Here is a 13,218-nt window from a genome sequence, read left to right on the forward strand (position 1 = left end):
CAGTCATATTTAGATAATTATAAATAAATGCATATTTGATGTGAGATTACCATGTTCTCTATTAAAACAAGTTTACATAGAAAAATTTCATCAACTACAAAATTGTATTTAAAAAAGAAAATATTTTTTTTTTAATATACATTTGATCCTCTTCTCAACACCCATGGCACACTAAAAGTGCAATGACTCATATAAAACTCATAAAGAATCTTGCCAAATTTCACCATAAAGAAGCTTGCCAAACTTGAGTGTATCATCCCTTGGTAATGACAAGAAAACACACACACCCATCATTTGCTACATTGACCAGAAAAATGTAGCAGGTTCCCACCACATTTGGTCTTCCCCAACCAAAATCTACTCCACCAAGGGGAAGCAACTCCAGCTATTGATTATCATATTTGGACACTTAAACATATCATTCCTCCTTATAAACCCATTCAAATCTTGTTGTAACTCCAAAAAGTCTAACTTAGACCACAGATATTCATCATCCATCTTGGTTATTGACTCCTCAATTTTGTCAACAATGCACCACAAAGGATTGGAAATAATTTCTCCTACACTCTCCATATGCTTTGGCCATAAAAATGGCATTGCCAAAATACCCACGAGGCAATGCTAGTTTGCGCAAATGGTCTCGTCCATCCACAAGAACATAGAGTTTGCATCTCTACTTTTATGGTAAAAATCAAGTTGTGGTACAACATTTCCAAATATGGGCAGCCAATATTACATAACTGGAGTAAGTCTTGTTAAGAGAGTTGTCTCTTGCCTTTGCTTTAAGGCACCCACTTTCTCTTTATTGAGATAGAACAAAAGAGTTCTCTCTTGCATTGGCTTTTAAGGCACCTACTTGCTCTTTACTGAGATTAAACATTCTGAACATTGAAACCATTTTATCATTTTTTTATTGGCTGAGAAGAGTTAGTGGTGCTAATTCTTGGTGAGAAAAGTTGACTCTAGGAGGATTTCGAGCTTGAAGAGGGTTGCGATATAATTGAGAAAGTAAACGTACATACTTGCAATCCCTGAGCTACATTGCAGCAATTTATCATAAAATGTAGATAAGATAGGCCGTCTGCTAAGATATTTGAAACACCATTCCTAGAACCATATCTCCACATTTAAACTTGGTTACCTGTAATTTTTTGCTATGTTTAGAATAAGAGTTTTTAATGCTATTTTAACTTTTATTATTGTAGTTGTCATAGGCAATAGCACTATTGTATTCACTTTCTCTGACTATTCAATTAATAGTGCTTTAGTATTCACTTTTGCTAACTATTGAATTAATAGTACTATTACTATTTCTATTGTATTTACTTTCTTCGACTATTCAATTAATTTACACCAATCACTAGCAATTATTTATGGACAATTGAGATATTTCTAAAGTTCATATATTCTAATAATTATTTTCATCAATTTGATTTTTGACTTGCTTTTGTGTTATAGGAACTCTTTTTTGAAAGGTTGGATCCATAATTCATTTTCTCACCATATTTTAGGAAATAGATTAATAAGAAAACTAATATTATTATTAAATCTATTGCATTTTTTTTTAAATCATCACAAAAATTATATATTATATTTATATAAAACAATATTCTCACATGCATATACATTTATTATTTTAATGAGTTAATTTTAATAAATAATTTCAGTTAATTTTAGTATTTAAGAAATACTTATGTATTATATTTTATCATTATATCTTTTGACACTATAGACAAATTTATTAGTTTAAATAATGAATTACTATTTACACTTTACTTAAGTTTACTTAGGTTAATGCATTACTATATTAGTTTTCATGTAGAAACCTACGAGTATGCATAGTCATATGAGTTGTCCTGTTGACAACACAGGAGTTTGCATATTCATTTGAGTTGTCATGTAGACAACACAATTGTTCACACCCTAATTGAGCACATGGTGTTTACAACATCTCTTTATGAGATACACCTATGAAAGCTTATCCTCTCATCATTGCACAAACTTTTGTGGTCAATGGAGGATAATCCACTCTTGGTGGACATGTGCTTAGTTGTAAGGCTTATCACTTTGCTAACTCCTAGTCATTCTAGAGTGTTTTATATATAGGCACTTCTAGTGTGTATCAATCAATTATTCATTTTCATATTGTTATTATGATCATACATTTTTGGTCTATATTGTGTTAAGTTCTTGAGCTTCTTGATCTTGGTGTTATTTTTCCCTAAGGAAAATTCTTACATGGTATCAAAGCTAAGGGAGCTTCATTTCATAGCCATTGGAGACCATTTTTGCTTCACCTCTCGAAAGACCATGACTCAGATCCAAAGTATTTATAGTAATTAAGAGTATCTAGAGCCAAAGTGGACCTCAAAATTGTGTCCAGAGTGTCGATTCAATGAATTTTGACTATAAATTTGCCTACCTTAGGCCATAGTCAAATTTGAGGCAAATTTTTTTTGCAAACTAGAACCCAAATGCCTGATTTTAGAATTTGTATGATCTTTTTAGATCTATGCATTTAATTTTTAGATCTATATTTTTTATTTCTATCTCTGCAATTTTTTGGATCTACAATTATTTTTTCTGAAAATTTTTGCCCATCGGGCTAGTAGGAGAGCAATTATTGCACGCAAACTGGGTGGTCAAATCCTAGCACTCGCAGCAAAAATATTCCACATTATATTGGCATATTACACATCCAACATAACTAGCGGCATCTTCCTCCAAATTGGATTGAATATCACATAATAGTCAACATTCAAATCACATAACCGGCAATCCACGTCGATGACACATCACCTGTACAAATCTACCACATCGATGTGTGTATAGCCATCCCACCTACATAAACATTCATATGGCTATGCCATGTCATTGACCATACTACCACGTCAACCAAATTATCTATTTTTGGCTAACATCACTATTTCACTCTTTTAAAATTGAGGGTCATTTGACCATCACAAGCAAGCCATATTGCACTATTGCAATAGCCATTTGGACATCAAATTTAACCTAACAGTTTCCTCTGCAGACCCCTCACCATATGTAGTTTTGAATTGATAGTCCAACTTCGAGAGGCCATATCTCAATCATCTAGACTCCAAATCAAGTGCAATTTTTTTTATTTAGGCTAGAATTTCCTAAATTTTTTAGTTGTGCTATTATTTTCTAGATTTTGTGGATGGATTTGTCAGAAAATTTAGTTTTTGGTGACTATACCTATCCAATCCTACATTTTGCAACTTCAAACGCTCCATATCGGCTCATCTGGACACATTTTCAAATTCTATGTTTTTTTCAAAGTGCATAATTTTTCATCTACTTTCCAGATCTACAATTAGATTATAGGCTTGTGTGGACAAAAATACCACTTTTAGAAATAGGTCCTTTTTTGTATTGTATTTCTTTGGTCAAACTTCAAATTTTTTGTATATCTAAGCTATAGTGCTAAGTACCAGATTTGAACTCCAAGAGGAGGTTATAAACAGAAAAATTAGAAGTCCATTTGGGCCTAAATTGGCAAGTGGCTAAAGTAATTGCACTAAGTATAAAGTGCCTAAACCATTCATTTTGGGGGGTTTCTTTAATTGTTTTTGCATTTTTGGGGGTTTATATATCTATTGATCTCATGGAGTCATGTCACAAGTGTCAGCTTGGCTTATAATTGAAGTTGACAAAAAGAAACTATCAGAAATGGAGTGCTTTGATGATTTATCATCTAAGAGAACATAAGGAAGTATTTCCTTATCTATGTTCCAAAGAACTACCCTCTTACACTAATCCATTGCCTATTAGCATAATTCTTCAAGCTATTTTCATAAATATCAGTCTGGATTGTTTTGTTGTCCTTTAAAAGGAAAGTGAACCTTATGACCTTTGGATGTACCTTTAGAAATCATATGGAGATCCACAAGTCCCTTCATTCCCTAAGGACATTCTACCTCCAATCACTCCAATTATGGTACCTACAACTCCAGTTGAGATAACACCTCATGATCCTCCTATTGCTTCTACTGATCTAGTTCCAGCTATAGATGCTCTTGATTTAGTGCAGTAGGAAATACCATGTCTTCCTATTTTAGCTTCATGGGATAACTTCCTTCTAGACATTTTAGTGTTGTTTGTGGAGTCTTACATTGAAGATGTGGGAGACATTATTGATGACATCCATCTTCTCTTTGTTAAGGAGAATTCTTCGTCACTTAACTACTTGATCTTTCTTTGATGGAACACTCTGACCCTTTGATGGAACACTCTGACCCTTAACTACTTGATCTTTCTTTTGAGACTGACATGGTTGTGGAAACTTCTTCTCAGTAGTTGGAGAAGGACTCTTTTACTTCATTAGAGACATACCAGTCTTTGGAGATTGTATTCCAGTTTCCTTAGACCTCATATCTTTTAAGGATTCTTCCTACTAGTTGGGGAGCATTCTCTACTCCACCTATGGCACCACTTCTTCCTACAAGGAGGAACTTCATTCAACTTTCATGGTGCAGCTTCTTCAATCATCAAGGAGCCTCTTTCATGGGTGTGCATTCATCATTAAGGGGAGGCTACATTGCTTCTCTTCCTATGTCTTTCTATCCACAATGGGAAGTATACTTGCACCTATACTTGGTGTATCTTCTTCCTAAATGGAGAAATGTTGTTAGTCAACTTGATTTTCTTTTTTCTTCAAGCACTCATCATTAGGAGATCTTTCACTAAGGGGGGGATTTCATTTCTCCATATTTCCTTCTTATGGAGGGATTCTCTATTGTATATGCATGATGCATGTCATAATGATGAGTTTAATTACTTCATCTATACATGCATCTTTCCTTATTGTACTTATCTCTCCTTTTGGGGGAGGGTTTTTCCCATGAAGTTTTTCCACTTTCTCCATTTTTAGAGAGATTTCATTGTATAGCATTTTATGTAAAGCATTGCATTTGTACATGGGTACCTAACATGGCCTAGTAGCCGAGACCCATCATGCATTTTCATCATAGCTTTTGTGAGCTTAAGTGCATTCCCCTAAGTTACACTTAAGGGGGGATGTTAGTGTAAATAATTAGTAACTATTTACACTTTACTTAAGTTTACTTATGTTAATGCATTATTATATTAGTTGTCATGTAAACACCTAGGAGTATGCATAGTCATATGAGTTGTCTTGTTGACAACACATGAGTTTGCATATTCATCTGAGTTGTCATGTGTAAATTGAGCACATTGTGTCTACAACATCTCTTTATGAGATACGCCTATGTAAGATTATCCTCTCATCATTGCACAAACTTGTGTGCTCAATGGAGGATAATCGACTCTTGGTGGACATGTGCTTAGTTGTGAGGCTTATCACTTTGCTAACTCCTAATCATTCTAGAGGCCTTTATATATAGGCACTTCTAGTGTGTATCAATCAACTATTCATTTTCATATTGTTATTATGATCATACATTTTTGGTCTATATTATGTTAAGTTCTTGAGCTTCTTGATCTTGGTGTAGGCAAATTCTTAAAAGATTTTTACTATTTTACTAACATTTGTAAAAATATATTTTTAAAATTGAAATAAAACTATAACATTTTTTTTCTAAAGTATCTACCGCAAACTATATGGCAGTTATTTCATTTCTATTTGACCAATCCTAGACAATTAAATTTAATCTTTGTAAATTATTTCTTATTGTCTAAGTATATATTTTTTAATTTTCTTAAATTTTGAAGTAATTTTCTTCTCATTGATTGGCTATTACATTGGGGTCTTATACACATGATTAAAATTTGAATTTCCTACCAAAGTGGATATTAGATGGAAAAAGTGGTTGCCCCACTTTCCCCACTCTCTCGAATCAAGGGTATTTAAATTTATTTACCAAATTTCTTTAACTAATATATGAAGTAGGAGTTTAAAATTAATAGTATGTTTAAATTTGAGTATATTAAATTATTTCATATGTGAGATATATTTATTTTTAATATTTTCAGATTGTGGTCTATTATGAAATAGTAGAATTTATATAACTACAATTTTTAAGATGTTATGTCTATTTATTTTGTACCAACAATTTTAAGCTAATATAAACAATAAATATAGTTATTTATTATATATTTATCAACTTATATATTATTGTACTTGTTGGAGACAACTATTATTGTATTCAGTTTCTCTATAAATTCTATTAGTTTTAGCCAATTAAATATATTTATTTTTGAATAACAAAAATCTTTCTAAAGTTTTGTTATTTAATTAGATATTTTATATGCCATAGAAATTATATGATTAGCTCAATACATTTGGTGTTATAGGAGCTCTTTTTTTTGGGAGTTATCCATATTACATTTTCAATGGCGAGATTCTCGTTATATAGAGATTGTAATAAATAGTAATAAAATTAATCTATGATTCGTTCTAATAAAAATTAAAATATTTATTATTTATTCAAAAGTTTACTATAAAAAAAAATTAAGAAATATTATATCTTGAAAAACAATAAATTACTATAATTTTATGTAACTATTGAATGTATTAAACCTTTACATCTTAATTCTATTTATTTAATATTATATATCTATGAACTTTTATATCTTGATTCTATTTCATTAATCTAACTATCTATATAATATACAAAATCAAATTGATTAATGAAGTTTGAAAATTTCAAAAATAGCTCACTTATAACTCCATGAAATGTAAAAAAAATAAAAATCTATTATGTTAACGATAACTACATATAATACATATACATATGTATTCTATAACTTCTACTACATATAATATCTATTTACTCTATTAAGTATAACTAAATGGTAAGTACATGCCACTATGTGGCACTTGTTATTTATAATGTTTATGTATTCATTTCTTTAAATAAACTCATCTATTTTTTCTTGCTCTCATTTATTTTTATCTCATATTTTCTATAATGATATATAATATAATATTATTATGGCATTCCATATTAATAGATTATTCTCCATTCTTTCCATTAAAACAACAAGTTGCTATAACTAAATTACTTATGGACTATTTCCTCCATAATTTATTATATTACTCTCATTTAATTATTTTCATTCATACTCAATTATACATACTTTTAAATTGATATATATTCTATAATTTTAATGGTGTCCTTTCTCCTTTCCCCCCTCCCTCCCAAACATTGAGCATATGCAAAACCAAGAATTAAGCTTATTAATTTTCATAATGTGAAAATAAATAAAAAATCAATTTGCTAATTAATAAAATAATAATGATCTTCAATAAGAAAAAGTAGAATAATTATTTGATTTGGTTTGTCACACATTTAAAATTATTTTTAAATTAAATGAAGTTATTCTCTCAACATTTGAGATAGATAACATATGTACAATATTAATATAATTGATTTTTGTCTAAATTTCGCATAATTTAAAGAAAACTAAATAAACAAAGATAAAAATAACTGACTAAACAAGTTACTAATATGACAAGTACTAGCCACTATGTAGCACATGAGAATAAAAATCATTTTTCAGAAGAAAATTGGTGTATATTGTGTAGTCTTGAACATGGATGGATCTAACACTATCGAATTTCATATCTATTCACACAAGCCTAAGTATATGTCTAATGCACAATCATCTCTATCATTTCTATCAAATTTAAGGGCTCTAATTTTACATTTCGAGAAATCTCTTTCAAAGAACTAATTTTAAATAAATAGTATTAAAAAAAATTGATCTATATTATATAATTAAAGGTGAATCCAAGATGTACTCTTAGAAACTTGAATTTATTCATTTCAATTCATAATGTGTGTACATTGCATTTTGAAAAATCCTAATCTAAATTTAACAACAAACTAATTTAGTTTAGTCTACAACCAATTTTTAATAATCTGATCCAATATTGACAACAAACTAATTTATTTCAATACTCAACTAATTTACTGCAAACTAATTTATTTCAATAGACAAACAATTCTTAGAATCCCAATCTAAAATCAGTAAAAAATTGGTCTAATTCAATGCACAACCAATTGTTAGAAACTTGAATCTAAATTTATAACAAAATGGTTGATTTACTGAATAAGGATAGATATAAGACTCCATGATGTGCCTGCATAATGAGCAATATACCCACACAAATGTTGGATATATTCTTACTCGATCAATACTATAAACTGTATCATCTTAAAATGGAAGTACTTCCATGTTAAGAGTGTTTAGCCCTCTAAGGAAGTGATCTGTGGTTATGTCAAGTGCCTTGAATGGGTCTCTGCATGGATCTGGCAGTTTCCCACTATTTGCTTCTCTCTCCCTATTTCCAGTCTCTTTTTGATAACTTTCTCTATGAAATTGAAGACTTTGACATTTTGGGTCAAGGTCAACCTCAACGCTGACCTAGGTCAAGGAAGACCTTGGCCCTAACCTAGGGCAAGATTGACCTCATCCCTAACCCCCAAGTTCAATTTTCAAGTTTCAAGATTTTTTGGATATCGGGCTTCGAAAAGTTTTAGTTTCTTGCTTTCAGGTCAGTTGTTTTGGGTTTTGGAATGGTAAACTCTTAAATTGAATTTAATCTAGGTCCATCTCTAGGTGTTAAGGTTAACTGGTATTTAATTCTCTAATGTTGGCCTTCTCTAGAAGTTTTTGTTTTAGACCTTTATATAAGGAGGCCTTCTCTCATTTTATCTAACCATGATTTTGCACATCTAATTTTTATGAGTGACTACCTAGTTTTCATAAGGAGACAATATGAAGATAACTTTGTATGATCAAGAATCTGCATTCTACCATTCAAGGATTCAAGTTCATTATTGAAGATCAAGGATTTAAGCATTCAAGCCTTTGAAGGGAGTTGGTTCAAGCATTAAAGATTCATCATTAAAAACCCTAGATCTAACCATCATGGTGGTGTGTTCTTCCTTCAAGATCCTTTGTTCATCTCCTAGATATATTCATTCTTCTCTCAAGGTGGATTCCAAGCATACAATCATGGAGGTTTTAATTTACATTTGCTAATGTTATGTTCAAGCTTTCATATCAATATACTTGTTTACATTTCAAATACAATTGCATATCTATTGAATATCATAGCTTCATTGTTAGATTTACTTCTACTTCTTTCTAGCATTGTCTATTTGAATTCCATTATTAAGGTTGATTCCAAACTGAGGCTTGACAAAGACAAACCCCTCATCAAAATAGAAAAATGATTTTTTGTAGGTACATGTACATGACAGAGAATTAAAGTGTAGATTTGGATACCCTTTTCGCCAAACTTGCGTGATGTGCTAACAAAATTTTTGTTAGAGTAGTGTAGGTCGAGGTCAATTTTTTGGGATATAATTGTACCCCTGGATAAGATTGTGCCCTATTATATGGGTCAAGATTGACCTACCCTTGAAAGGAAAAAAGTCTTTTGGGTTAGAGTTAGGGTTAGAGTTAGAGTTAGTGTTAGGGTTACAGTTTGAGTTAGGGATAGATAGAGCATTAGAATTATGGTTAGGATTAGGGTTAGGTTTTAGGCTTGAGTTTGAGTCAGGGTTTGAGTTAGGGCTGGGTTAGAGTTTTGGGTTAGGGCTAGAGCTTTGAGTTAGGGTTAGGATTATGATTAGGGTTACCATTACAATTAGTGTTAAATTCCAATTATGCTAGAGTTAGATTTAGGGCTTTAGTTAGAGGTAGGGGGAGGGTTACAGTTACAATTAGGGTTAGGGTTAGAGTTAGAGAAAGGATTAGGCTTAAGATTATGGTTAGGGTTATACTTTTATTTAGAGTTAGGGTTCTATATACAATTAGCACTAGGGTTAAGGTTAGCATAAGGTTTTAATTCAGGGTTAAGGTTAGAGTTATGGTTAGGATTAGGGTTAGAGTCTAATTATGGTAGGGTTAGATTTATGGTTAAAGTTAGGGGTAGGGGTAGGGTTAAGGTTAGTGTTAGGATTAGAGTTAGGGTTAAGATTAGGATTAGAGTTAGGGTTAGGGTTAGGGATATAGATAGGGGTAAAGAAAGGGTTAGGATTAGGGTTAGGGTTAAGGTCAAGGTTAGGGTTAGGTTAAGGGTTAGAGTATGAGTTTGAGTTAGGGATAGGGTTAGGGTTATAGTTTGAGTTAAGGGTAGACATAGAATTATAATTAGGGTTAAGTTTAGGATTTGAATTTGAGTTAGGGTTAGAGTTAGAGTAAGAGTTAGAGTTAGAGTTAGAGTTAGAGTCAGAGTCAGAGTTAGAGTTAGAGTTAGAGTTAGAGCTAGAGCTAGAGCTAGATTTGGAGTTATAGTTTGAGTTTGGATGTAAATTAGGGTTAGGGGTAGGGTTACAGTTACAAATAGATTTAATGTTATGGTTAGGATTTGAGTTAGGGTTAATATTAGAGTTAGGGTTAAAGTTAGAGTTTTGAGTCAAGTTTAAGGGGAGTTAGCATTAAGGTTAGGGTTAATATTAAAGTTCAATTATGGTAGAGTTAGATTAACCGTAAGAGTTAGGGGTAGGGTAGCGTTATGGTTACAATTGTAGTTGGAATTAGACAAACAGGTACAAAAGGATTTGGATTTAGGGTTAGGGTTAGGGTTAGGTTTATATATAGAATTAGGGTTATATATAGAGTTACATGAGGATTAAGGTTATAATAAGCATTTGAGTCAGGGTTAAGGTTAGAGTTAAGGTTAGGGTTAGGGTTTTAGTCACCATTAAAGTTAGGGTTAGGGGTAGGGTTAGGGTTAGATTCTTATTATGGAAGATTTAGATTTAGAGTTAGAGTTAGATTTAGGGTTAGAGTTAGGGGTAGGGGTAGGTTTAGAGTTAGGGTAGTGTTAGGATTAGAGTTAAGGTTAAGGTTAGGATTGGAGGTAGAGTTTAGGTTAGGGTTAGAGATAGGGGTAAAGAAGGGGTTAGGGTTAGGGTTGGTATTAGGGTTAGGGTCAGGGTCAGGGTTAGGATCAAGGTTAAGATTAGGATTATAGTTAGGGTTAGAGATAGGGGTAGAGAAAGGGTTAGGGTTAGGGTAAGGGTCAGGGTTAGGGTTAGGTTTAGGATTAGAATATGAGTTAGGGTTAGAGTTTTACTTAGGGGTTGACATATCATTAGAACTATGGTTAGGATTAGGGTTAGGTTGAGGGTTTGAGTTTGAGTATTAGGGTTATAGTTTTGAGTGAGGGTTAAAGTTAGAGTTAGGGTTATGGTTATGATCATAATTAGGGTTAAAGTCCAATTATTGTAGAGTTAGATTTAGGGTTATGGTTATGGTTATAATTAAGGTTAAAGTCCAATTATGGTAGAGTTAGATTTAGGGTTATAGTTATGTGTGAGGGTAGGGTTATAGTTATAGCTAGGGTTAGAGTTAGAGAAAGGGTTACATTTAGGAGTTTACTTAGTATCATAGCTATAATTAGGAGGGTAGTAACAGTTGGGATTTTAGAATATATTTATGATTATTTAAGGTGGCCTATATAATAATAAGTATATTCTAATGATCATGGATAAGGTTAGGAGAAAAAGTAGGATTGTGGTTAAAGTTACAGTTAGTGTTATGTTTAGAGTTACATTTAGGAGGGTAGCTTATTCTCGTTACACATGCCTCTTAGCATAATATGATAATATTCGGATTAGAATGTTTCTTAAGTAGTTTTATGATTTTATTAGTTACATTTATAAATATACCATTGGTTAATGTTAATTATGCATAGCATGAATAGTTTACAATGAAGGGCTACTAAATGTTATTAAGGTAATGATTACCCTTAAAATGAGTATAAAATGAATATTATGCTTTAGAGTAGGTTATTATTTAGAAATAGCACATCAATTTTATACATAATTTCATGATAAATATATTAATGATATATGTCATGTAAAAGCTTTAATATTACAAACACAAAGGTCTAGGTAAAATGTTTGAAATATTTGCAACTATAGTTGAGAAGAACTTGAGCTAAAATGTTGAACCATTTATTTATTATTCTAATACATAGATGAAAGGAGAACTATATCTCCTAGTACAATTATTTAGATGAAGTAATAAGTAAAAATTGAAAGATGTAAAATAATTAAATGGACCATGTGTATAGTTCTCCATAATGATGTAAGTACATCACATATTCTTCAGAGATTAAAATCATATTACAACCTTTGTTCATAATATGATCATCATAGGCCTCTTTCATCATGGATGGAAACACATCTACTTTTGTAGATGTGTTGTGTACTTATTTGGAAACATCTTCCATCTCAATTATCTCTATCTCTTGTACATTATCAATTGATAAAGTTTCATTCTCAAGTGCTTTTACCATAGTTATACAACACCATTTAATTATTTGTACACACTTTTTAAACTCTATCTCAAAAAAATGATTTGATCCTATAAAAGAAGTTGGGCTCATGTTGATAATGCTTGACTATCTATCAAAGGGTGTCATGCCTAAAACAATTCATGGAAAACAATTTAGAAAGCATTAGCACTAATAAAAAGAAGAAAAAATGCATGCTTAATCAAAGCGATATAAATTTTAAATCAATGATGTTTTTGAAAAAACATAATAGGTCACTTACTATAATCAAGTGTGGAGAAAATGAATAGGAAAACCATATTGTATTAAAAATTATATTGAAATTTTGGGTATGGAAACATGATAATATTATGACAATTCATGGATAGTGAATAATAGATAAACATACTTTTCAAATATTGAGTAAAAATGTATTGGTTGAAATTCATGAAGCACAATCATTATGGTTTATTTCAATTAAAGTGGTGTTTCTAATTTGAATTAATGTTATAGCTACCTAAATTTGAGGACCCAATTGATGAACATAGTTAAATTTATAAATTAGAGAATTAGTATAATGAATTTCAACCTGATGGTACTTGCAACCATTAAAATGTGCAAATAGTAATCTTATCATCTTGTATTGAGCATATCCAATTATGGTTGTCATTAACTTTGGAATATAAACTATCAATGTACATGATAAGGTTAACAACATTGTAGTTCATGATGATGATCATATAATTTAGGAGAATAAATAAATCATTATTATTAAATAATATGTTTGAAAACATCAATGATTTTCAAGACTTCTAAGTCTACATTCTTCTACATTTTTCTTTGAAAGTTTTTTCCCACTTTTCATTTTCTCATAGTGATCATATGCAAAGTGTGACATTATCCTCAAACCTTCTAGTGACAAAGATACAACCACAAATGTCAATCTTACTCTTTCTCTTGGAACTATGTCAATT

At 31.1% G+C, this 13,218-nt stretch overlaps 1 pseudogene; it reads right to left on the reverse strand.

Moving 5' to 3' along the window:
- Positions 1-253: 253 nt before the first annotated feature.
- Positions 254-13,218, reverse strand: part of LOC149563443 (shikimate O-hydroxycinnamoyltransferase-like) — a 33,751-nt pseudogene continuing 20,786 nt past the window's right edge.

Source organism: Cupressus sempervirens, chromosome 4, assembly GCF_028749045.1.
Source record: "Cupressus sempervirens isolate cs-2001-9-10 chromosome 4, ASM2874904v1, whole genome shotgun sequence".
Taxonomy (NCBI): domain Eukaryota; kingdom Viridiplantae; phylum Streptophyta; class Pinopsida; order Cupressales; family Cupressaceae; genus Cupressus; species Cupressus sempervirens.